A 23,666-nucleotide genomic window follows, 5' to 3' on the forward strand; every position below is an offset into this window, starting at 1 on the left:
TTTGGCTTGCCCTAATGAGGAACTGCATAACTGCAAGTGTTTGCTCTTTCATTTACTGAATTATCTAGAAAGTATTCATTTAGTGCCTACTTTATGTTTAGCACTATTCTGGGTGCAGAGAAATACATGATGGCTTTTTATGTTTGTTTGTCTTAAATTTTTTCCTTTGTTTTCAAGGTTGGAAAGGTTGTCTGTTCCTCTTTATTTCAGGGCATAAACACCCTTGTGGTGCCTTCAAAATGGGGTCAAAATATAGCAATCAACATGAAAATAGTTAAACTTGAAAATCATAGGCCATTAAATTAAGGGTACAAATTATGCTTCGTTTTTAATTAAGTGGACCTAAGTTTGAAGGGTCAAGGGATCCTTCTGTTTATAAGTGGGTTGTATTCTTGTGTGAGCCTTAATTATGTATTGCATATCTATAATATATGTATACATTGGCGTAGAAATGTACATGTACACAGAAATACATACATCTATATATGTATTTATGAAGAGTATACCTTGCAGCCTAGAATGTTTCTTCATAGACCTTTCAGCAGAAACATACTCAGTATCAATTTGCTTTTATATATGGCCTTCTGAATTGAAAAGTTATTGCTAGAGGTGAGAATATTATTTTGCAGTAAATTAATAGAAATGAGTAATTTGGAAGAGTGTGAGTAGGGACAGGGGGTTCGTGAGGAGAGGGACCAGGTCTGTTTTGCCTACTACTATATTCCTAAGACCTAACATAACACTCTGCCTGGCACACAGTAGTAGGGTTCAGTGAATAAACAGATCAATTAATGCAAACTCAGGATTGGGACAATATTTCACTAGAGGATTTTGATGGGCCAGGAGATTCTTTGGCCATAAAATAAGGAAGAAACTTTTGCTCCCTGGAGATTTCATTAAACTCAGCAAACATGTATTGCCTTCTAAGTTTTACCAGGGACTAGTAATTTGGTGCTGAGCTAATAACTGTTCCTGAGCTTTAGAAGCTCACAGTCTAGCATAAAAACATATATATACACACACACATACATACATATACATGTATGTATATATACATATACACACATATCTGTGTATATATATATACACATATATATACATATATATATACATATACACAGATATGTGTGTGTATATATAGTTTTTCTTCTATTTTATTGTAATTTAAATTACAATTATAGCATATGAGTACAATTATATTAGTGTTAAAAGAGTACAGAGGTAACTCAGAGAAAGGAGTGTTTACCTCTACTTAGTAGGGCTAGGGAAAACTTCTCCTAATATCTCTGCAGTATTTTAAAGAACCAAGGCTATCCCAGGTAGAATGAGCAGCCTATACAAAAGTATGGAGCTATGAAACAGCAAGATGTTACTGATAGCTTTTTGTTCTTAAGCTATAAAATGTGTTGTCTGTCTAGAGAAGAATGTTAGATGAGCTTGGAGAGGAAGAATTGAAAATAGATTTTCTTGGCAAATTGACAACTGGATATTTTTATGTATCAATCTGAAAGCCCTCCATTCTACCTTGTTTCTACATAAATCTGACCCTGCTTCAATATCCACCACGTCTATGATGCCAGACATAGCCATTGCTTCCGTGAACATCAGCTTGAGCACCATCATTTTGTTTGGTTGGTTTCTTTGTTTGTTTTTGTTTCTGCCTTTTTTTTTTCTTCATTTCCCCAGAAAATTGTAAAGTGACTGGCAGCCAGGAGCCATCATTTCCCTCTTCCTTTAATTTCTTTACATGATTAGTAGCAAGACCTAGACCAACTAGAAGGAAGTTAGCCACCTCTGGAGAGAATATCACTAATTTCCTTAGCATGGCTTTCTGAATTGAAAAGGAGTTTGAACAAGCTGGCTGCATTTTTGGACCAACTACCATGCTGAGACCTTTATATTCAGGTAATGAGTATTTGTGAAGCTCACATAAAATTCATCCTTTAAGACTAGAAAACAAAAGTTCAATCCAAACCTTGGGATCAGCAGAAATAAAAACAGAATTGTTTACAAGTGAATGAGAAAATCTATTAACATCATGCCAGCTGCATATTCACAACCCTCCAGGAATGCATGTCAATCTGAATGTCATATCCTTAGACAGCTATAATAAGCGTAGGTAGGACAGAGTTTGCTTATCACCATTAAATGGTAATAAGTCCATTTCAAAGGGCAAATGAATGAAAAATGCACTTGAAAACTTGTTGGATACACTAAGAAAAGGTTATCTAAACTTCATTGTAGACAGAAGACAAAAGCGTATTTTAAGAAATTATTCCTTAAAATAAATCTCCTTTATTCATATTTTTATATATTTCATTGTCTTGGCTTCTGTCTATGAATACATGCAACTTTAATTATTCAAAGGCAAACACGCCTAAGTAAAGACAAAGTGTTGACTATACATCGCAGTTTGCCCAGGCCAGTTCCAGTGTATGCCTGGGTTTGGAGGAAGATCACAGACTGTTGGCAAATGGGGCTGGAATGAGAGTATGGTGTTGTTTAAGATCTGTTGGAGAGGGAATGAAAAGGACCTCATTCTTTCTCTGTATTTAGAGGTTGGATGAGAACTAGCGCAGAAGGCCAAAGCCCAGGATTTGAATTTTGCCCCCTTCACTTACCAGCAATGTGACTTTGGGCAAGCCATGGGACCTCTCTTGGGTATCAGTTCTTTTCAGCTCATGGTAGAGTCTTGTGCTTGGTAGAAGGGTCACTTTATTAGATAGTTATAATTAAGCTGTTTCAAGAGGTAACCAAGTAGGGAACAGAAGTCTAGAAATCTTACTGGGTAAAATGAGTTAAAGCAGTGGTCCCTAACCTTTTTGGCACCAGGAACTGGTTACGTGGAAGACAGTTTTTCCACGGATGGGGTGGGTAAGGGGAATGGTTTTGGGATTAAACTATTCCATCTCAGATCATCAGTCATCAGACATTAGATTCTCACAAGAAGAGGCAACCTAGATCCCTCGCTTGTGTAGTTCACAACAGGCTTTGCACTCCTGCGAGAATCTAATGCAACCATGGATCTGACAGGAGGTGGAGCTCAGGCGGCAATGCTCACTCACCCACCACTCACCTCCTGCTGTGCGGCCCAGTTCCTAACAGGCCGTGGACCCCTACCAGTCCACGGACCAGGGTTTGGGGACCTCTGAGTTAAAGAAACCATGGCTGCCTAGTTTCAAGGGATAAGAACAACAAATACAATAACTTTCAAATACAAGATAGCCTTCGAGGAGATAAGAGATTATAAATTTATTTTATAACTGCAGAGGGCAGAAGTAGATCTCATGGTGGGAGAATTAAAATGTTTCAGTTCTGTATAAAAAAACTATTGAATAATGAGATCTATCTAGCAAATGAAAGGGGCTAATCTTGAAAATAATGCTAGTGAAGACAGGAAGCAGAGAACTTGACATTCATGTTTGTAAAAAAAAAAATCATGGGGGAGATAGTGGGTCAAGTTGGAGGGGGCCTGAGGAAAATCCCCATGGAATGTGATAGTCCTTTATTTATCTTCCAATTCCCATGCACCCTTGTGTATGTCACTTCTTTGTCTTTTTGACTCCTGTTACAGCTGACAGAGAACTCCAATCTCATGCTCCTATCATAATGCATTCCCCATTCTCTAAAAAAAAAAAAAAAAAAAAAAAACCTCAAGAATCTCCACAGTGGTGGTAAAAATTATTCATTTTTCCTTAGACAAGTTGCCTAGTGGTTGACAAGGGGCATGTCTGATCTGCCTTTCTTTTCTCTAGGACATATGGAATGGTTTGAATATTTATTATTGTAGTTAAATCAACATTTAAAAAGATAAAAGAAAATGGTAAGCTCTATAGTCTTGAAGTTCTCTGTGATCTGTCTTCCTTTGAGCTTGCTTAACCCCTGAATCACAATATCTGTTGAATCCCTGAGGTCATCCCTGCAGAAAGAGAAAGTACATAAGAGATAATCTAATATTTAGAAAGTGTAACCCCCATTTGTACTCTATATTGCTGTATTCTGTGACACTATGTCATAGTTGACTGTTTGCTGGTTTAACTCTTATAGCATAATGTAAAGCCCTTATGACCAGATGATGTTCCTTATTCACTGTTATATCTCCATTGCCTAGCACACTACTTGACATAAGAGGCAACCCATGCATAGTTGAAGAATAAAAGACAGCCCATTTCTTCTCTCCTAGAACTAACTCTACCAGCCTCTTCCATGCGAGATTCTCCCTCACAGCCCAGTTCTATTTTACAGTAGCTTGGCCCCTCTTTCTAAGGCTTCTTAAGTCTTCTTTTTTTCAAGATGAGTACCAGTCATCTCTCACAGGCACACACTTCATTTTTCCACACATCTAAGGTTTCAAGGCATTCTATTGATTTTCTTCCCTAACAATACTTTAATATTGGTTGGTTAATCAAGTGCCAGATTGCTATTTATTGAGCACTTGCTATAGCCAAACACTCTGCTAGATACTAAGAAATGTTCAGCCGTGCAAAAAAACGTGGTCTCTGTCCTCAAACTCTAGTTGAGTCTTAAGATATATAAGTAGAATGAAAAAACTCATAGTGTCTTCCAGGACTCAGTTAAATGCTAAATAAATGTTAGTGCTGGCTTGATGAGCTTTCAGAAGAGGACCTTTCCAGAATGAGAGATTTGAAATCTTTATGAAGCACATAGACGTCAGTTAGCTTTTCAAAGGTAAAATGAATCTGGATCATAAGTTAGACACACAGACATTTTAAGGAAGGATGATGTACTCTTCAACCTTATGCTTTTTAACTCAACAAATATTCATTGAGCATCTGCTGTATCCCAAGCACCAAGCTAGAGACTAGTACTGTGAGTTTTCTGAAGTCAAGTGTGGTTTGGTTTTCCCTCATTTAATTCCAAACCAACCATGACCTAATTCATTCCTGCAGTTTTAACTACTACCTCCCAGCATGCAAAAGCCACCCAACTCTACCTGTCCACCCCCAGATTCTTTCAGTAAGTCTAATCTTGACTTTCATTTAAAAAAAAAAAAAAAAAGTGAGGTGTGACGATTCTGGTCTACCCACTCTCTGCCAGCCATTCCCACTCCCCTCCACCCAAAGGCATCAAACACCGTGAAGCTTACAAAATATGCAGACATTTAATTTCTTGCAACTACATAACCTCTCTAGTAAAAAACATGCTTTTAAGTATCCTTCCACACCACTGCTGCCTATTTGGGACTGGAGAGCCTTGTTGGCTAATGTGGACCAGCCTGCAGGATGACAGCCTATGTGTCAACAGACTCTGTCTTGGTGTTAGTGAAGACAGTACTATTTTCATTCACTGAATCCATAACATGGGCCAGATGCTGTGCTAGATGCTTTCTGTCTACAATAGCTTATCCTTACAGTAAGCTCTGTAAGAGAGCTATCATCTCCACCATTATATAAATGAAAAAACTGAGGTCACAGAAACAGCTTGCCCAAGATTTCAGATCTAGTAAGTAGCAGGAATCAGGATGAAAACCCAGATCAGTTTGGTTCCAAATTGGATACTCTTTTTAATACATTACAATGAAGGCAGATTAATAGTTTTCAGTGCCTCAATCTTATTTGGAATGTAGGGATGGATGAATTCTTATTTCTATCTGCCTCAGAATTACAATGCCCTTGACAACTGAGGTTTCCAAGGAAAATCAACAGCCTTATGTCAGTACCTAGGAACTTCTGAGGTATTCTTACTATGCTGAACTATGGGAGGCATCTAGGCATTAAGGTTAATAGTATTACCAACCCACAGATGGCTTATGGCCCAGGTGACCCCTGAGTCAGAGCATACAATCTGCAAATGTATGTCTGGCAGAACAAAACCAGTGAACTTTCATTCATTTATTCATTCAGTTAATACTTGGCAAGCTTCTACTATGTGCCACACATACATTATATCTGCAATGATACTGCAGAAACAATGTATGTTTTTAACAGGGTGTCTCGTCAGGCCTAATATATATTTAATAAACCACTTGTCTTGGGAATGAATGTCCTTTGCCTATGTATAGAGAAGTTTTCAACTGCAATGGTACTCTGGCAGGAGGAAGAGTGCAAACAACTCTTAACCTCTGAGATAAGATTTTGACAGCAACGTGGTATATTATACCCACTGAGAGCAGTCCCTGAATGGAAAAAGCAAAAGCACATTGGGAATTGGACAGTCCATGGCTCTACTCTCAGATCTGACATTTAATACTTTGCTGTATAATTTTAAATTATTTTGTCTCTGGGAACCTCAATTCCACAACTGCAAGGCAGGGATAATAATGCCCACCGAATGGGTGGTTTACTCAATTATTTAACATATATTTATTGAACATTAAATCAGTCAGGAAAATAGATAGCACTTTTATTATTTTCAGAAGAAAGCAGTGTCAGGGTAATAATGTGCTTAGAAACTGTTTGAAGACTGATAGATAGGGATGAAAGCAGCTACCACCAAATCAGGTAACCTCAGGGAGCCATTTCCTGAGCCACGGTTTCTTCCAGCCCTGAAGCTAGAGACCAACAGTGGACTGTATATAGAGTCTGAGGAAACTGTAAGATACTAGAGCAGTGCTGACAGTCGCAAAATCCTGCGATCCTGTGCCAGTCTGCTACTTCCCTTTAATGTCCTGGAGCTTACGGAAGTTACTCTGGTTGAGAGAATCTAAACTGCAATTCTACCGACAAAGGATTCTGAGCATATAGTTCTCAGGCTTCCTGCTCTTGTGATACAGTGGGAAGCATGCGGGTGGCAGAGTTAAGGAACAATGCAGAGGACCAGTAGCAAGAGCCAGAACAAGCATCTCGTATGTGCCAGGAATGGTTCTTAGAGTACAGAGGTAAATCGAAGAGACAAATATTCTCCTCATGTGGCTCACATTTAATTGTGGGAGATTCAATGAGTTAATGTATTGATGCATTCCACAGAGCCAGAAATATAGCAGGTTCCTTAGAAGTAATTATTCCCTTTTTTAAAGTTCTCTATATTGGTCCAAGAGAATATAACACTCTGCCTCCTCTCCATGAGATTTCTGACAAGGTAGATAATTCTGAGATTAGAGAGGGAAAGAGCTGGGGGTCGTGTTTTGGAGCCAGATAGTGAGGTTTCAATACAGTGCTTGCTTTTTGCAGATAGAGCCACTTTCAATCTGTATTGACTTTGAAAGACATTTGGACCTGCCTCAAAGCATGTATTCTTTCCATAGATAATTCAGGCCATCTTTGAGTCTGATATGAAAGCTGTTTTGAGCACTGCAGATGCCCTTGTCCTTATTCCAAGCTGTGGGCTACAGTGGGTAGACATGAACTTTGGAGTCAAACAAATCTGGCTGTTCAGTAGAGTCATAAGTGGCAAAGTACTTTCTTTCTGTTGCTGTTTCCTTACCAAAAAAATTGGTAGGCATTAAGGTTAATAGTATTACCAACCCACAGATGGCTTACGGCCCGGGTGACCCCTGAGCCAGAGCATACAATCTGCAAATGAATGTCTGGCAGAACAAAACCAGTGAACTTTCATTCATTCATTCAGTTAATACCTGGCAAGCTTCTACTATGTGCCACACATACATTATATCTGCAATGACCATCTTTGAAGACATTTTTCAATACATGTGCATATTAAACTCACTCCAAGTATATTAAAATACAAATGTCCTGTAGAGATACAAACATTGCCTCTTCACAGTAGGCATGAGGATGAGAGATGAACATGTCAGGGCATGGGTTAATGTTGTCATTTATATGAATGATTCATTTACTCTGTCCTGATGCTTTGTCAGTCATCTTCATATCTGCCCCCAATAGGAGGTCACTATGTCTTGATTTCTGTCTTGAATCAGAAGTATAAGGTGTAGCGGATTTACTGAACCCCAGCATCGAGGCACTCTTGCAGTGCCCTTCAGAGTCCAGGGTAAAAGTTGCCTTGAGCACTGCAGTTGCCCTTGTCCTTATTCCAAGCTGTGGGTCACAGCCAGTGGGCATGAGCTTTGGCGTCATACAAATCTGGCTCTCCTATTAGAGTCATAAGTGGCAAAGTACTTTCTTTCTGCTGCTGTTTTCTAACAAAAAAAAATTAATATTATAAAATCTAACTTGCTGTAGTATCATGAGGATTAAATGAGACAAAATATATATTATCTGTCACATAGTAGGTGCTCCACAAATGTTAATTTCTTTACCCACTAATAATATATTGTTGTAGATATTTCCTTCGTTGTTATTTCAATTCATTTTTTATTTTATCTGAAAAATGATAGGAATAGTAGATGCTTACGGTCTTTTACATGGGTATCCTATGGAGAGTTTGTCTCCATAACAACTATATAAATAGTTATTATGAATAGTTGTATGAATAATAATTATATTCTCATCTAATAGATCCTGAATTTAAGCACGAGAGAGATTGGATAACTCACCCAAGATCATTGCACTAATTCGGAGTTATAGGTGGGATTTAAATGCAAATGCTTTTACCCCAGAGCCAGCACATCCCCCACAGAACAAGGTTGTCTCCCACTAACCTCGTGCAAAGCAGAAGAGGTATATTTGGTGTTTGAATTTTCTGTTACTACAAGCAGAACAAAGGGCATCATGCAAAGAACATGATGACTGGAATCTTAAAAACACATCTTTGTTGTAGAGTAATATCAGTCTGCAGGGTTGTTGTTCACAAAACTTAGCATCATCTCCAACACTAAGCAGGTGCTTGATATAGGGTTGTGGATATTACTATTAGGGGGGAGTCATGAGAAGTGTACATATGGGGAGAGATGGGATGAGGGACAGAGGGAGGGAGACCAAGATAGGAGGAGGGAAAGAGGTCAAATAGTACAATTTTATCACCTTTCTGATTATCTTTCCATCACTTCTTTCCATCAGCCACCCCCTTATTTACCTCAAGTCTTTCTCCTCCTGTCTGTACTGCCTTGATAATTTTTACTTATGTCACCTTAAATGTTAGTGTGTGACTTTATCTATAGTCACATGAGCAGTGTTACCAAGGTGAAGTATTATATCATATGTGCTTCTTGTAGAAAATGACTATAGGTAAGTGTCCTAAACATTGTTAAAGAAACATGGGACCATCTATAAAAATATATGCACATACCACCCCTGGAGATAGCAGCTACTGGACTCAGACTCAGGCTGATGGTGGCCACGCAGGAATGGGGGTTCAATGGCATCAAACTTTTCACTTTTTGGGTAGCCACCAATGTGGATTTTGTTGTAAAATTTTAAATTTTTAAATGTTAACCCTTGATTCATATTTGTGAAAACACTGTGAAATAAAAGGTAACATAATTGTTGGTCACATGGTTGGCAGTCTGCTGATTTATGACCTCTTCCATAGCGTCTCTGTCACAGAATCTGAACCATGTTATTACATGTTATTGTTTCTGTGTATTTTTCCCACTGGGCTAAGAGCTCCTAAGGGCTAGGTTATGTCTTATTTTTCAACAATAAGAGACACAGTAGATGTTCAAAACACACACACACAAAACAAAACAAAACAAAACACAAAAAACACCTATCCTTTTGCACACTTTCTTTCTCTAAAAGTATGACCCTCTATTTACCCTCCAGAACAATCTTTTTGTGTCTTAGTCTTCTCGGCTATACAATATTTATTTGTAAAGTTTCAGTCATCAGAAGTTAGTGCTTGAGCAGACATTCCAGTCTGGGACAGAACCTCCAATTTAGGATTCAGCAAATAATAGCTTTGAGATAGGCACTCTGAGGGCCACAAAAGGAAAAGAATGGCATGACCCCTTAAACACTTTATAATCAAATGGGCTGTATTTTAGAAACGATTACATAACAATACAATTTCGTATAAGATCAATAAAATATAATACAATACAGTTTAGTATGGGATTACACATGCAAATGGGAATTCAGGAAGGACGTGTTCTTGTAGTGTGTGGATTAAAGGACAGGCTCTGGAGCCAAACTGTCTCCTACAAAATCCCAGCTCAGCTGCTGACTTAGCCTTTCTGCTTTCCAGCTTCCTTGTCTATATCATGAGGGTAATCCCTACACCACCAGGGTTGCACACAAAGAAAGACAGAGAGCCCCATTGACATGCCAGACTGGATGAGTAAGAGTGTAAGAAAAATCCAAACCTATTGGCCTGCCAGGCGAGTAGCCTTATAGGACGGGGGGAAATAATCACCCAAATTTTCCAGAATTTAGCTCAAAGATTCAGGAGTAAAGCAGGGTAAAGGAGTAAGCAAAAAGAGATGGAGCGCAATTGTATTATTTATTTATGGGCAGAGAGGATTATTTGGCCTCCTGCAGATGCTCTGGTTTGGGTGTGGTCCAAGAATCCTCTCTCTCTCCCTCAATCTCTCTCTCTCTGTTTTATTAACTATTAACTAGTCCCTGTGTATCTCAGTTTATTCATCTGTAAAATGGCATAATAGTACCTACCTTATAGACTTATTAAATGAGTTAACACAGGCAAAGTTCTTAGAACATTTGATGACAAAAGTAAATGCTTAAAACGTGTTGGCCATTATAATGACTGTTATCCCACAATCATTATTGTGTTCCTTATGTGTATTATGAACTATGACAGGCACTGAGATACAGAAGTACAGAATATTATGGGCAGCCAAGGCAATACAAGACAGTAAGTGAGAGTACCATATCTGGACAGGAGGACCTGGTTTCCGATCTGGGATTCTTCATTTAGTTTCCACCTATGTAACCTGCAGCAAGTGTCTACTTCTATAAACTGGGTGATGCTAATACACACCACAAGATTGTTGGCAGAACAACTGAGATAAATTGCTACCTACGGCATTCAGTATAGCTCCTGGTACATTGTAAATGCTCAATACTAGAAAGCGTGAAGAAACCCCTAGAAAAGTGGTAAAACTTCTTTAAGGTGCTTAAAATGCAGACAACTGAAGAGTATATGCAATTCCAGGCTTTCCAAAAGATAAGCTGGTTTTCCAAGTTCTTTGTTTTATTGCTCAAGCAATGTTTTCAAGTAGCAGAGCAAATTGTGAATAGGAATGTGGGTCATGCTGGGCAAAAGTGAATTTTACTAAGTTAAAAGCACTTATTGTTTCGAGCATGCAAATTCATTGCAAATCATTTTGCTTATAAAAAAATGAAAGTCAAATGGTGTCAGTTACAATTGCAAAATATACTTTAGCTACTAAGAATAACTGTTTATTATCATTATCATTCTTTGAAGCAGAGAACAGACTTAACCTTTGATCTCTTTGCTGACAGTTAGATATAATTAACATAATTAAGGTTTGGACTGATCATTTTTGGCAAGAATTTTTCTTTTCTCATCTATCTGTTGAAGATTTAGATTATTACAGTAAAGAAGCACTTATTAGAAATAATAAAGTCTCTATATATTTTTTTCCATCCTTCTTAAGAAAACAGGAAAATAAAAATATAATTTTTCAGAAAGCCCATTAGATATAGAAAGTATCCAGTTTAAAATCTCTTAGGATTTCACTATAAACAAATAAGAATCAGGAAACATTATAAGGCTGGACTAAAATTTAAAGATAGTAATAGAAATAGCTAATAGTGTGGGGGCATTTCCTGCTAAGTGTTTTCCAGAATTTAGCTCTGGTATGCCCATAACCATGCAGCCAAGGCTGGTTTGGCTATTATCCTTATTCCACGGTGGTTAAGTAACTTGCCCAGAGTCACACAGCCGAGCCATGTCTTCCTTCCTCTGCAGCCATGTCTTCTTTGGTATATGTGTTCATGAAAGAAATCTGAGTTTTTTTTTTATAGGCAACTATTGGTATTCTCTTGGCCCAATGACTTTGGTAGCAAGAAGAGGATTGTTAAGAATAGACACCATAATAAAGCATGGACTACTGGTAAACAATGGTATAACCAAGACAAAGTTTATTGATAACATTTACCAAGTAAGTAGATAACTGATACCTTTGGTTTACCATGGTGTGAGCTTGGGGAAAACGTTAGTGCCAGAAGTGGGATTAGAACCAAGGTCTCTTAGCTCCTAGGCTATGTACCAACTAATGGATACCAGCCTTTCATCTAAGCAGTGTTACGGCCTCACTCATGTGATTTTTCACCTCACTCCTGGTGGTGGAGTTAGTGAGCTAGGGGAATCAATTCAAGAGGTCTATTTTGTTAAGCCATCCAATCGATTCATCGTGTCAGGCACTAGGTGTGTTTAATACATTTTCATTGGAGTTGTAGCAGCAGGAAATTACAGACAGAATAAGACAAGTTTTAATCTAGATGTTATAATAAAGAGATATGGAAACACTGATAAGAGAGCAACTCATGCTGACTGAAGCTTTATGGAATGTTGACTAGAGGAGATGGCATTTGCACTGGGTCTTGGATAACTGAGTAGGGCCTTGTAGGGAGAAGACCTGAAAGTGTGAAAATCATGACTATTGGAGGTCCTACCTTTTAGTGGGGGTGGAGGGCAGCCAGTGGTAGAAAGGGAGATGTTGGCCTCTGCATCAGTGAGTGCTAAGCAAAGGGGTTGGCAACCTAAGCATCATCATCAAGTGTTGGTGTTGTGTGCACTTGATTTTAGTTTCACATATTAATATTTTAATTCATTAGTGATGCCTAAAGTGCAACAAAATGTAGATTAGCAGATTGCATTGGGATCAATGTGTCCCATTAGGAATCAATAGAGGGAGAGAGAGGAAATGACTTTTCTTGAAGAATGAATTGGTCATATACTTGAAGAAAGGTAAGAATAAATACATTTCCATTGTGGAAGGAATTCTGACTTGAAGAACAACAAGTTCTCTATATCCTTCCTCTATTCATTCCTCCCTCCGGCTTCCCCAAGTGTTCTACTAGGGAGGAAAAGTAGGCAGAGGAATGAATGTCAGGCTCAGGAGGAGAAGTTCTGAGTGCTACCAGGCATTCTGTCTCATCTGCAGAGGCTAACAGAGCTGGAGAGGAATCTGACCAGGACCCATGTTGGAGAGGAAATTATGGGTGGAAAGGCCCTGAGGCTCTAAAAGAGTCCTTGTTGCCTGCAGGGATTCAACTAGGCCTGGCATTATAGTACCCTGTAGTCACTTTCATTTAAGCAGATTGACACTTTTCGGAAAGTGATGTTTCATTGGAATGAGATTTTGTTGGAAATGGATTCAGTGATGACTCTTAATGAGTGTCACCCTGCTGACTGTTCAGGGTTGTGTTCTGCATGCCATCTGTTAACATTTCTGAGTTCTCTGCAAAACTAGCAAGTGCTGCAAGATGTTCCCTGACCTGCGCAATCTCAGACGTGTTATGGCCAGATGAGCAGGGTGCTGACCAGGGTGCCTTTGTGGCACAGCCTTTCCTAGAAGGCTCAGGTTGCACCTGCAGAATTCCTACTGCACTGTTTCGGCATCTTTGAGGAGATGTCAGGACTTGGATTAGCACAACTTCCCCAGAGCACTCTGATGCCAAGAGCTTACTGCTGAAACAGTAAAACAGTATATGATAGCAATTCAGGTAAAAGAAATACATATTGTGGGCAGTGGAATAGGTCCTTTTGGATATGAATTTGGAGAATGAAACTTTGGCAATAAGAATGGGAGAGGGGTTGGTAGGCCATGGTATATGGGTGTGGGGAGCTGTTTCCAGAGCTCTCAGTTGGCCTAAACACTCTCAATTAAAATTTCTCTTTCCTTTAAAGGAATGCAGTGTAAATGATAACATCAAATATCTTCAGACTTTCCTCAGAATTTATATTATTGCTTCTTTTAAATCTACACAAGCATGTACATATACACATAAACTCTCAGGGTTATAGGGAAGGTGCTACTGAGGTCTGAGCAGGGAATGGAATTAATCCATCTGCTCCCAAGCATGTCCCAGCTGACCCAATATAAGCACTCTGACAAGTGCTCTCCCTGAAATTTAGCCTTTTCTGAACAGAAAAGTCTGAGTAATATTACAGTGAAGCCAGTAACCATGCCTATATCATAATGCTCATAATCTCCACAATGAGTCCAATGAATATTCTTCAAAAAGCTGATTAGGAAACCTCCATGTTCATGTTTATTGTCTTTCATTCTTTCCTTCTTATACTATTTTCTTCATTTTTTCATAAATATCTATTTATCTAGGGCTGACTATGTGCTAGGCACTGAACCAGGTGCTAAGATTATGTTTTTAAACTGTCATGCCCTAGTCTTTAGTAATGAGTCATAGAGAGGCCACTCATTACAATACAACTGGAGAGTAAATGCCAAGATGGAGAGAAGCACTGGATGGATGTGTGGGAGCACAAGGGGTACCTCATTTATTAAGCATCTACTTCATGCCACTGGGCATGAAGACAACCATTCATTCTCACATGGACTGGAATCTTACAACACCCTGCTACAGAATGGACGGTTATTTGTGATAGTTGTTTCTCTTGTCCTGCACCTAGACCAATCCCCAAGACATCTTATCCATGCCCCCATCTCTAGATGTCCCCAAGAAGCCCACACAGCCAAATTCTGGGACTAAGATCATCTTCTAATGAATATGTTAATTGTTACTAGCATGCAGTAACCTCATTCGGCAATATCATAAGAAAATGCTGCCATGCATTAAATAAAATTACTCTATTTCTATAGACATTTTTAAGTCGCTCACACAAAACTCTCTGCTGGGGTATTAGACCAATAGAGCAATAGCTAGGATGTGTCTCCTATCCTTCTAGAGTGGGTCCACCAGGAGAAAGAGTACACACATAGAACCAAAATACATCAAAATACCTGAATGTCATAACGGAGTGCTTTGTAAGCATACAAAAAATGAAGTGGCTTCTTTTGGACCTGAGGACTCAGGAGGAGAAAATGGTAATTGTTCTGAGTCATGAAGATTGTTTAGAATGTCAAGAGAGAAGAAACATCATTGTAAGGGGAAGAAAAAATAAAACTAAAAGAACTATGAATGGGAAAGTAAAAGGTATGCTTGTACGAAAACACTTGGTGCACTTGGAATGTTATCAGGAAGGCTATCAGGAGGAGATAAAATAGGAAAGCGGAGGGCAGATCAAATTGGCCTCGAATGCCAGGCTAAATCATTCAAGGTACGTTCTCTGATACTATTCTAATCCTAATATAGCTCCATGACAGAGTCCAAATCATCCTTTAACTTGGTTGGTGAAAGTTTTATCTTGAATGGGAGCAAAGAACCAGATTGGGTGAGAAGTGGCAATAGCATGGAAAAAACACAATCACTGCTTTAGGAATTTCCAGACTGGTGGGCAGCCAGTTTTATCCACAGAATAGAATAAATTCAGCACTTCAAAATTTAATATTCACTAATTAAAAAAAAAAAAAAAATCAGCCAGGCGTGGTGGCTCATGCCTGTGATCCCAGCACTTTGGGAGGTAGGGGCAGGTGGATCACTTGAGGTCAGGATTTTGAGACCAGCATGGCCAACATGTTGAAACCCCATCTCTACTAAAAATAAAAGAATTAGCCAGGCGTGATGGTGCATGCCCATAATCCCAGCTGCTCTGGAGGCTGACACAGGAGAATCTCTTGAACCTGGGAGGCAGAGGTTGCAATGAGCCAAGATCGCGCCGCTGCACTCCAGCCTGGGCAACAGAGCAAGATTCCATCTAAAAATAAAGAATAAAAATAAAAAAATCTAACTTCCACCCCTTAATGTGATTTATTTTTGTGCTCCTTGGACATGTGTGGTCATTTTATCGACAGATAAAATGTATGTATTTCTTGGGGGAAATGGCCCCAGAGAAATTCTTCCTGTGATGGAAATGAAGTGATTAATACTTTACTGGACTTTATGCATGGATATGACATATACAGTGATAGTTATAAATCTACAAATTCTCAGGGGCCCAAGGTGTAGCCTGCTTGCATTTACAGACGAAATAAATTTAATTTGGGACCAAGAAAAAATGCATACAGATAGTAACATGCATAGAAATGAGATTTATGCTGTTTAAGAGAATTATATATGGACACAGGAGGCAGAGAGGAGGGATTGTTGCTTGCATTTGAAAGATGGTCTATTTGTGAATTGTGTCTTCTATCTCTGGAGGAGGAGAGAACAGCAAGGGAGATTCACTCCAAATCCACTTTTGTCACCCCCATGGCAGGTTTCTTCAGTTTGTAGTTGTTACATTTAGATATGATGCAGCCTCTGTGGATGTTAAATTATCATGATAATTGGGCCTATGATAGAAAAGTCGTTGTCTTCTCTTTGCTGTTCAGGTAATTTCTCATATTGATAGCCATTTTGTGTACATGAATGAAGTTGCGTACAACACTATGAAGTTATCAGATCAGGGTTCCACTTCTGCCACCAACATTTTCTAGCTGTGTGACTGGGCATATTTCACAACTAGTGTGAGCCTTAGTTTTCACATATGTACAGTGGAATAAGACTATATTCCACAAAGAGCTTTTGAAAGAATTAAAAGGGAGCATATATAAAAGCTAGATGGTGTGAGCTAGTAATGTACAACTTGGTGGGATATGAAACTCAACAAAAGGGTCTGAATAAGGAAACCCAAAATGTGACTTATTAGTCTTATCAAAGGGAGATCAGCTGGGAGGAAGTGACAACCACACTTATGATATGACACTATACACAGAAGGGCTGCCCTCAGATGTCATTAATTTTGAATCATACCACAATGACATTAAGACAACACACTTAAAAAAAACACATCTAGGCCAGGCACAGTGGCTCAACGCCTGTAATCCCAGCACTGTGGAAGGCCAAGGCAGGCAGATCACTTGAAGTCAGGAGTTTGAAACTAGCCTGGCCAACATGGTGAAACCCCATCTCTACTAAAAAATAACAAAAATTAGCCAGGTGTGGTGGTGCACGCCTGTAATTCCAGCTACTTGGGAGGCTTTGGTGGGAGAATCGCTTGAACCGAGGATGCAGAGGTTGCAGTGAGCCAAGATTGCACCACTGCACTCCAGCCTGGGTGACAGGGGGAGACTCCATCTCAAAAAAACAAAGACAAACCACACCTCTACATTTCAAATATGCACATGAGCACTACACATCTTTTTTCTTTTTTTCTCATTAAACTTTTTTAATGGGTCTCAAAATTCTGTGACAAATTTTTGGTCAAGTTGTTTCCATTAAAAAGTACTGATTTTAAAAACTAATAACTTAAAACTGCCACACGCAAAAAAGAAAACCAAAGTGGTCCACAAAACATTCTCCTTTCCTTCTGAAGGTTTTACGATGCATTGTTATCATTAACCAGTCTTTTACTACTAAACTTAAATGGCCAATTGAAACAAACAGTTCTGAGACCGTGCTTCCACCACTGATTAAGAGTGGGGTGGCAGGTATTAGGGATAATATTCATTTAGCCTTCTGAGCTTTCTGGGCAGACTTGGTGACCTTGCCAGCTCCAGCAGCCTTCTTGTCCACTGCTTTGATGACACCCACCGCAACTGTCTGCCTCATATCACGAACAGCAAAGCGACCCAAAGGTGGATAGTCTGAGAAGCTCTCAACACACATAGGCTTGCCAGGAACCGTATCAACAATGGCAGCATCACTAGACTTCAAGAATTTAGGGCCATCTTCCAGTTTTTTACCAGAACGGCGATCAATCTTTTCCTTCAGCTCAGCAAACTTGCATGCAATGTGAGCCGTGTGGCAATCCAACACAGGGGCATAGCCAGCACTTATTTGGCCTGGATGGTTCAGGATAATCACCTGAGCAGTGAAGCCAGCTGCTTCCATTGGTGGGTCGTTTTTGCTGTCACCAGCAACGTTGCCACGACGAACATCCTTGACAGACACATTCTTGACATTGAAGCCCACATTGTCCCCAGGAAGAGCTTCACTCAAAGCTTCATGGTGCATTTCGACAGATTTTACTTCAGTTGTAACATTGACTGGAGCAAAGGTGACCACCATACCAGGTTTGAGAACACCAGTCTCCACTCGGCCAACAGGAACAGTACCAATACCACCAATTTTGTAGACATCCTGGAGAGGCAGGCGCAAGGGCTTGTCAGTTGGACGAGTTGGTGGTAGGATGCAGTCCAGAGCCTCAAGCAGCGTGGTTCCACTGGCATTGCCATCCTTACGGGTGACCTTCCATCCCTTGAACCAAGGCATGTTAGCACTTGGCTCCAGCATGTTGTCACCATTCCAACCAGAAATTGGCACAAATGCTACTGTGTCGGGGTTGTAGCCAATTTTCTTAATGTAAGTGCTGACTTCCTTAACAATTTCCTCGTATCTCTTCTGGCTGTAGGGTGGCTCAGTGGAATCCATTTTGTTAACACCAACAATTAGTTGTTTCACACCCAGTGTGTAAGCCAGAAGAGCATACTCTCGGGTCTGCCCATTCTTGGAGATACCAGCTTCAAATTCACCAACACCAGCAGCAACAATCAGGACAGCACAGTCAGCCTGAGATGTCCCTGTAATCATGTTTTTGATGAAGTCTTTGTGTCCTGGGGCATCAATGATAGTCACATAATACTTGCTGGTCTCAAATTTCCACAAGGAGATATCAATGGTGATACCACGTTCCCGCTCGGCTTTCAGTTTATCCAAGACCCAGGCATACTTGAAGGAGCCCTTTCCCATCTCAGCAGCCTCCTTCTCAAATTTTTCAATGGTTCTTTTGTCGATGCCACCACATTTGTAGATCAGATGGCCAGTAGTGGTGGACTTGCCCGAATCTACGTGTCCAATGACGACAATGTTGATATGAGTCTTTTCCTTTCCCATTTTGGCTTTTAGGGGTAGTTTTCACGACACCTGTGTTCTGGCAGCAAACCCGTTGCGAAAAAGCGAGCACTACACATCTTAATCATCTCTCAAAGTGAATAATTAGCTTTCAAAGGTTGTTCTTCTCCCCCTTTTCAAGAGCAAGCAGAGAAAAAACAAAACAAGTGCAGGCTATTCCTAGATAGATACCCTCCTGCATGATCTGCAGTCATTGCTTTGTGGATCCAAGCTGAGGTCCAGTTGCGCAGGGAAGATTCCACACCAAAAAAAAAAAAAACCCAACATCACATACGAAAGCTTTTAGCATTGGGGGCAAGCAATGATGATTCTACATTCTAATTTATACTGAGAAAAGAACATACATTTTTCTCTTTTCTGCTGTGAATTCAATTCTCTAACAGAGCCAAATTTGATTAGACCAACACAGGCTGAATTTTAATGTGTAGATTTCAGGTGGTTTATTTCTTACTTTCTGCAAAGGTGCTGATATCATGTAAAATTTCACCAGGGCTTATTCTAGCCAGAAGACATGTCCTTAGACAGCCAGTGTGACCTTGGTAGCTCTGAGCCAGGTAAAGAGCAAATCTTCCACATGCTCTAATCCTCTAAGTGTGTTTTGGAAACAGGATTTACATGCCTCCCTACTAGATGCTGTATACTTAGAACCAAACAGCATTACAAAGTAGACTTCCTAGGCCATTGTCTTTCTGCTTAGTAATTTAACTAGAATAAATTGAATGCTCTGGATGTTTTCTTCCTCCTCCTCCAACTCCTCTTCTTCCTTCTTCATCATCATTGTCAACATCATCAGACATTGATAATAGAGCAAATCTATGAAAGAGTTATGCTAAACACTAAGTTGTCCTAAATTAGCTCAGAAGGTCTTGCCAAGCCCTGAATACAAAAAAGGGCAGGAGCAAGTTTGTTGCAAACTAATTTTCAACTTATTATGAGGAGAATGGGCATTTATTATGAGGAGAATGGACAGTCTCGCTCTGTCACCCAGGCTAGACCCCTACTTTGTACAGCTTCTTTACATGTGTCATCTTATTTATCTTCACAATGGTCTTGTAATTGTAGTTGGCATTATTTCCAACTCAGAAAGGTTAAGTAATTTGCCCCTGGTCACCCCAGCAGTAAGTATGTACTTACTCTCTGACATTCCTTCTGAGATTTTTTTTTACCCTAAACTCAGTGTTCTTATTCAATTCAATTGATATTTATTGAGTACTTATTATGTACTAGGTACTTACTTGTACTAAGAGCTGAGTATGCACAGTTAAATAAGACATAATGTCTTCCTCCATAAAGTTTTAGGCTGGCAGGGGAAACAGGTATAATAAACATAAAAGATACAATTTTCATAAATGCAAAAATGAATATATATATATGAGGTATAGAGTGAGTACGATAAAGGGGGGCATGATTAGTTTCACTGAAAGCAGCAAAATCATAAAAGACTTACTATCAAATTTTAAACAAAGAGAAGGAGTATGCCATGCAGATAAGAATAAAGGCTGCATGTTGCAAACAGGCCATTTACCTGTTTAAATAGAAGCTGTCTTCAGCCAAGAGCATCTGGAGTAGAAAGTGTTTCAGTCTTGAAAGGGAATCTGAGGCACTATGATATCTGAAGCAAAGAAATTTTATACACTTCCTTAAATGATTATTTTATAGTAAGCTAGAATTTGTGTATGAATTTTGCTAACAGCCTAGATGTGGAATTTTTAAAGCAAGAGGAATATGTTCACATTCAGGTGGCATGTTTAAATAAAAAGAATTTTTTTTCATATCTTGCTGCATTGTATTAGTTTCCTATTGCTACTATAACAAATTACTACAAATTTAGTGGCTTATTACAGCACAGTTCTATTCTCTTACAGTTTTGGAGGCCAGAAGTCTGAAATCGGTTTCACTGGGCTAAAGTCAAGGTGTGAGCAGGGCTGGTGAAGAATCTATAAGAAATCTATTTCTTTGCATTTTCTAGCTTCTGGAGGCCACCTATGCTTCTTGGCTTGTGACCCCCTTCCTCCAGCCCTCCAACCTCTTGTTTTCATTATCTCACCTTCTATTTCCTCCTTTGACCTTGCCTACCTCTTACATGGACCTGTGTGATTATATTTAGGACACACTCATATAATCCAGGAACATCTCCCCATCTCAAAACTCTTAATCACACCTTCAAAGCCCCTTTCAGCATAGTAAGTAACATTCACAAGTTCTTAGGATTAGGATATGGATATACTTGGGGGCCATCATTCAGCCTATTGCACACGGGCATTACAGTCAAAACTTCTTGCATTGGCATTACTTATTGGGTGCATTTTGTCTGGTGATTGTTAGAATGTCTGTGCTAATTTACACTTGTCCAGGTCTGCCTCCTTTTATAATATCAAGATAACTAGGGGCAAATAATGTTTTCTCTAGCAAACCCCTAATACGTTTGCATAAAGTCAAAAAATTTTCTCTTTCTATTCTGATTAAAGGAAGCCAAAGCAAGAGCACATTGAGAAACCTTCATACCTATGCTAATGGAGACTTGAACATTAAGGAATATGTATAGAAATCATGGAGGAAAAACAGACATTCTTGAAATGCCACCTGAAACGGAGAGGGGAAAGAAATTCCCTTTATGCCTCCCTTCCTCCTACCCTCCAATCTCCTGTTAGTGCCTCCCATTGGCTGAACCTAGTCAGAAGTCATTTTCCCAGGGAGCAAATTCCAAATTAAATTCTGAATTACATGCAAATTCCATGTAATTTACATGAAGTCAGCCCTTATGATATAAAACAGAGCAGGGGAAGTAAGGGAGTTAGATATGAAAGAAAATGATCAGCACACAAACTGGATCTTGGGAAAACCAGGGTTGAAGTTCTTACTGAGTTTGTCCTAGTTATTCCTGCCTCAGCCCCTTCAACTTTGCCTAAATATCCAGACATTCTTTGCATAGAAAGAATTTCCTCGCTTCACTGGTTCTTTACAACCTGAGTCATTAGTGATGGCACTATTCATTGTGTATGATTTCAAGATCACTTTCCTGACCAGGCCTTGGAATTTCTTAGCCATTCCCCCTTTCAGCACCAGGAGGGAATAGGACCTGGGAGAAGATGGGGGCTAGTGGGGCATATTGTATTTACCAGTCACTGGGCTTGATCACAGAACTGGAAACTAGAATGCCCAGCAGGAAAAATTCCTCATGTCACAGTGGATTTTGATCAAATACTAACTATCCTGAGTATATTTTAAAATTTGTACTGCAGTTTCTATACTTAGAGGCCAATGCTTTAAACTCCCCACTCAGCCCTACTTCCATTGAGCACTCCTTCTCCCCCAACCCCTTGTTGTGCCTGGCCTCTAATCCAAGCTTTTACCAGGCCCAGGAGACCATCCTAACTGGATTTTAATTTCATAATAATCTTTAGCAACACATTGAGTTCAATTCATTATAGCCCTAAGTAGAAATGCAAATGAAATAGAGCTTCCCATCTCTGGCCTTGAGAAGCTGCCATTGCTGCTTCTTTTTAACTTTTAAAAGGTATAAAGGAAGTTTCAAAGAAATGTACAGAGAGCTCCTGTGCATCTTCCACCCTGCTTCTTCCCAATGTTGACATAATGCATAGCTATGGTGCAATGTTGAAACCAGGAAATGTCTACATCCACAGAGAAGCAGCTTCATTTTGTAAGTTTAAGAAGATTTCTCAGGGCTGGGGATGGTGGTGGTAGGCAATATTGTAGTAATAATATTATCCCATATATTCACACAATGCTTCTGTACGTTTTAAAGCTCTTTTATCCCTTCCCATGAATGTAGGGGTCCTATTAGCAAGTTCCACATTCAGCCAAGGGATGCTGACATCTCAGTTTTACTTGGCAACTCAAAAGCCAGAGATTTTATTATAAGGGGCTGCTTCCCATTTTCTCATAGAAGGACGCTAACATCAAGTTATCCCATCAAAAGATGACTTTGTCCCCATTGTCCTGTACTTTCTATTGATTGAAAGAAATTTCTCCTCTTCAGAGGCAGAAGAGGCATAATCCTTGCCTCTGTGTAGCTGCTCCCCTTTCTCTGATATGCCTTCCTTCATCCCTACACCTAGTCTTCTAGACTACCCAATGCTTCCTCATCCTCTAAGATTAGGTCTAGGTGTTACCTCTTCTTAAGCACCATCCTCTTTGTACTTCCTCTCTGTACTGTGTATACCAACACAGCTCTTTGTTCATGCCTTAACAAACTTACTGTCTGTTTTCTTGCCTGTGTCCCCTAATCAACAGGGAGTCTTTTGATGGTAAGAATTATATGTTTAAACCTTAATTTCTATCCCCAGAACTTGTTGTAAATGGATTAATAGACAGATTCATGGCATAATTCTGTGTCAATCTGGAAAGGCAGGAAAGCTTTAATAAAAACTGAATAAAAGGTATAAAAATAAATTCTAGTTTACCTTCTCTTGAGGTCTTCTGTACTTTTTTGCAGATGTCACAAGGTTTGGGGACATAGAACATGTGATGATGACAGAGCTGGGTCCATATGAGCTTTTCAAATAGACTGATGGCAAGAAAGCAGCCAGATTAAATTAAATAGAATTAAATATAAATTTTGAGTTCCTTGTTAAATGTGATAATTTAAACACCTGCCTATATTTTTGTTCCCGTCCAAAACTCCACTAAAGTAACAATTAAGGAAGTTAAATAGGTAAAAAATCTAAGATCCAAAAAGAAGTTGGTCAAGACAACACAAGTAAGACATATGAACAAAACTTTGGAAGATGGAATGCTGATGATTGATTGGAAAATGACACATCAGAGCTGAGAAGGCAGAAACCCAAGTACTTACAGGAATATGAAGCTAATGAGATGTGCAGAATCCAGGAAGGACTCGGGTATTAAAGGCCTTGGGTATCTGAAGACATGGATGTGAGGAAGTCCTGAAAACACAAAGATTAGTTAGAAGTTTTAAAAGGAGCAGCT

At 39.4% G+C, this 23,666-nt stretch overlaps 1 protein-coding gene, 1 long non-coding RNA gene and 1 pseudogene across 27 annotated transcripts in view; 1 reads left to right on the top strand and 2 right to left on the bottom strand.

Moving 5' to 3' along the window:
* Positions 1-23,666, top strand: part of DLG2 (discs large MAGUK scaffold protein 2) — a 2,166,350-nt gene that overhangs the window by 1,952,647 nt on the left and 190,037 nt on the right. The gene's annotated exons all lie outside the window — the stretch shown is intronic.
* On the bottom strand, positions 3,836-23,618 carry LOC103877779. Of its 3 annotated transcripts, none has more exons than XR_001895395.3 (4): positions 23,533-23,618; positions 23,141-23,244; positions 20,242-20,328; positions 3,836-3,919 (listed from the first exon to the last, which is right to left on the bottom strand). It is a non-coding gene; the product is annotated as an uncharacterized LOC103877779 (long non-coding RNA). The 3 variants fall into 3 exon arrangements; XR_001895396.3 differs by lacking the exon at positions 3,836-3,919 and adding an exon at positions 8,025-8,056; XR_637600.2 differs by lacking the exon at positions 3,836-3,919 and adding an exon at positions 15,894-16,124.
* Positions 17,011-18,766, bottom strand: LOC101001250 (annotated as a pseudogene). The gene has a single exon (XR_637599.4). The product of XR_637599.4 is annotated as an elongation factor 1-alpha 1 pseudogene (transcript).

Source organism: Papio anubis, chromosome 12 (genome assembly GCF_008728515.1).
Source record: "Papio anubis isolate 15944 chromosome 12, Panubis1.0, whole genome shotgun sequence".
Classification (NCBI taxonomy): domain Eukaryota; kingdom Metazoa; phylum Chordata; class Mammalia; order Primates; family Cercopithecidae; genus Papio; species Papio anubis.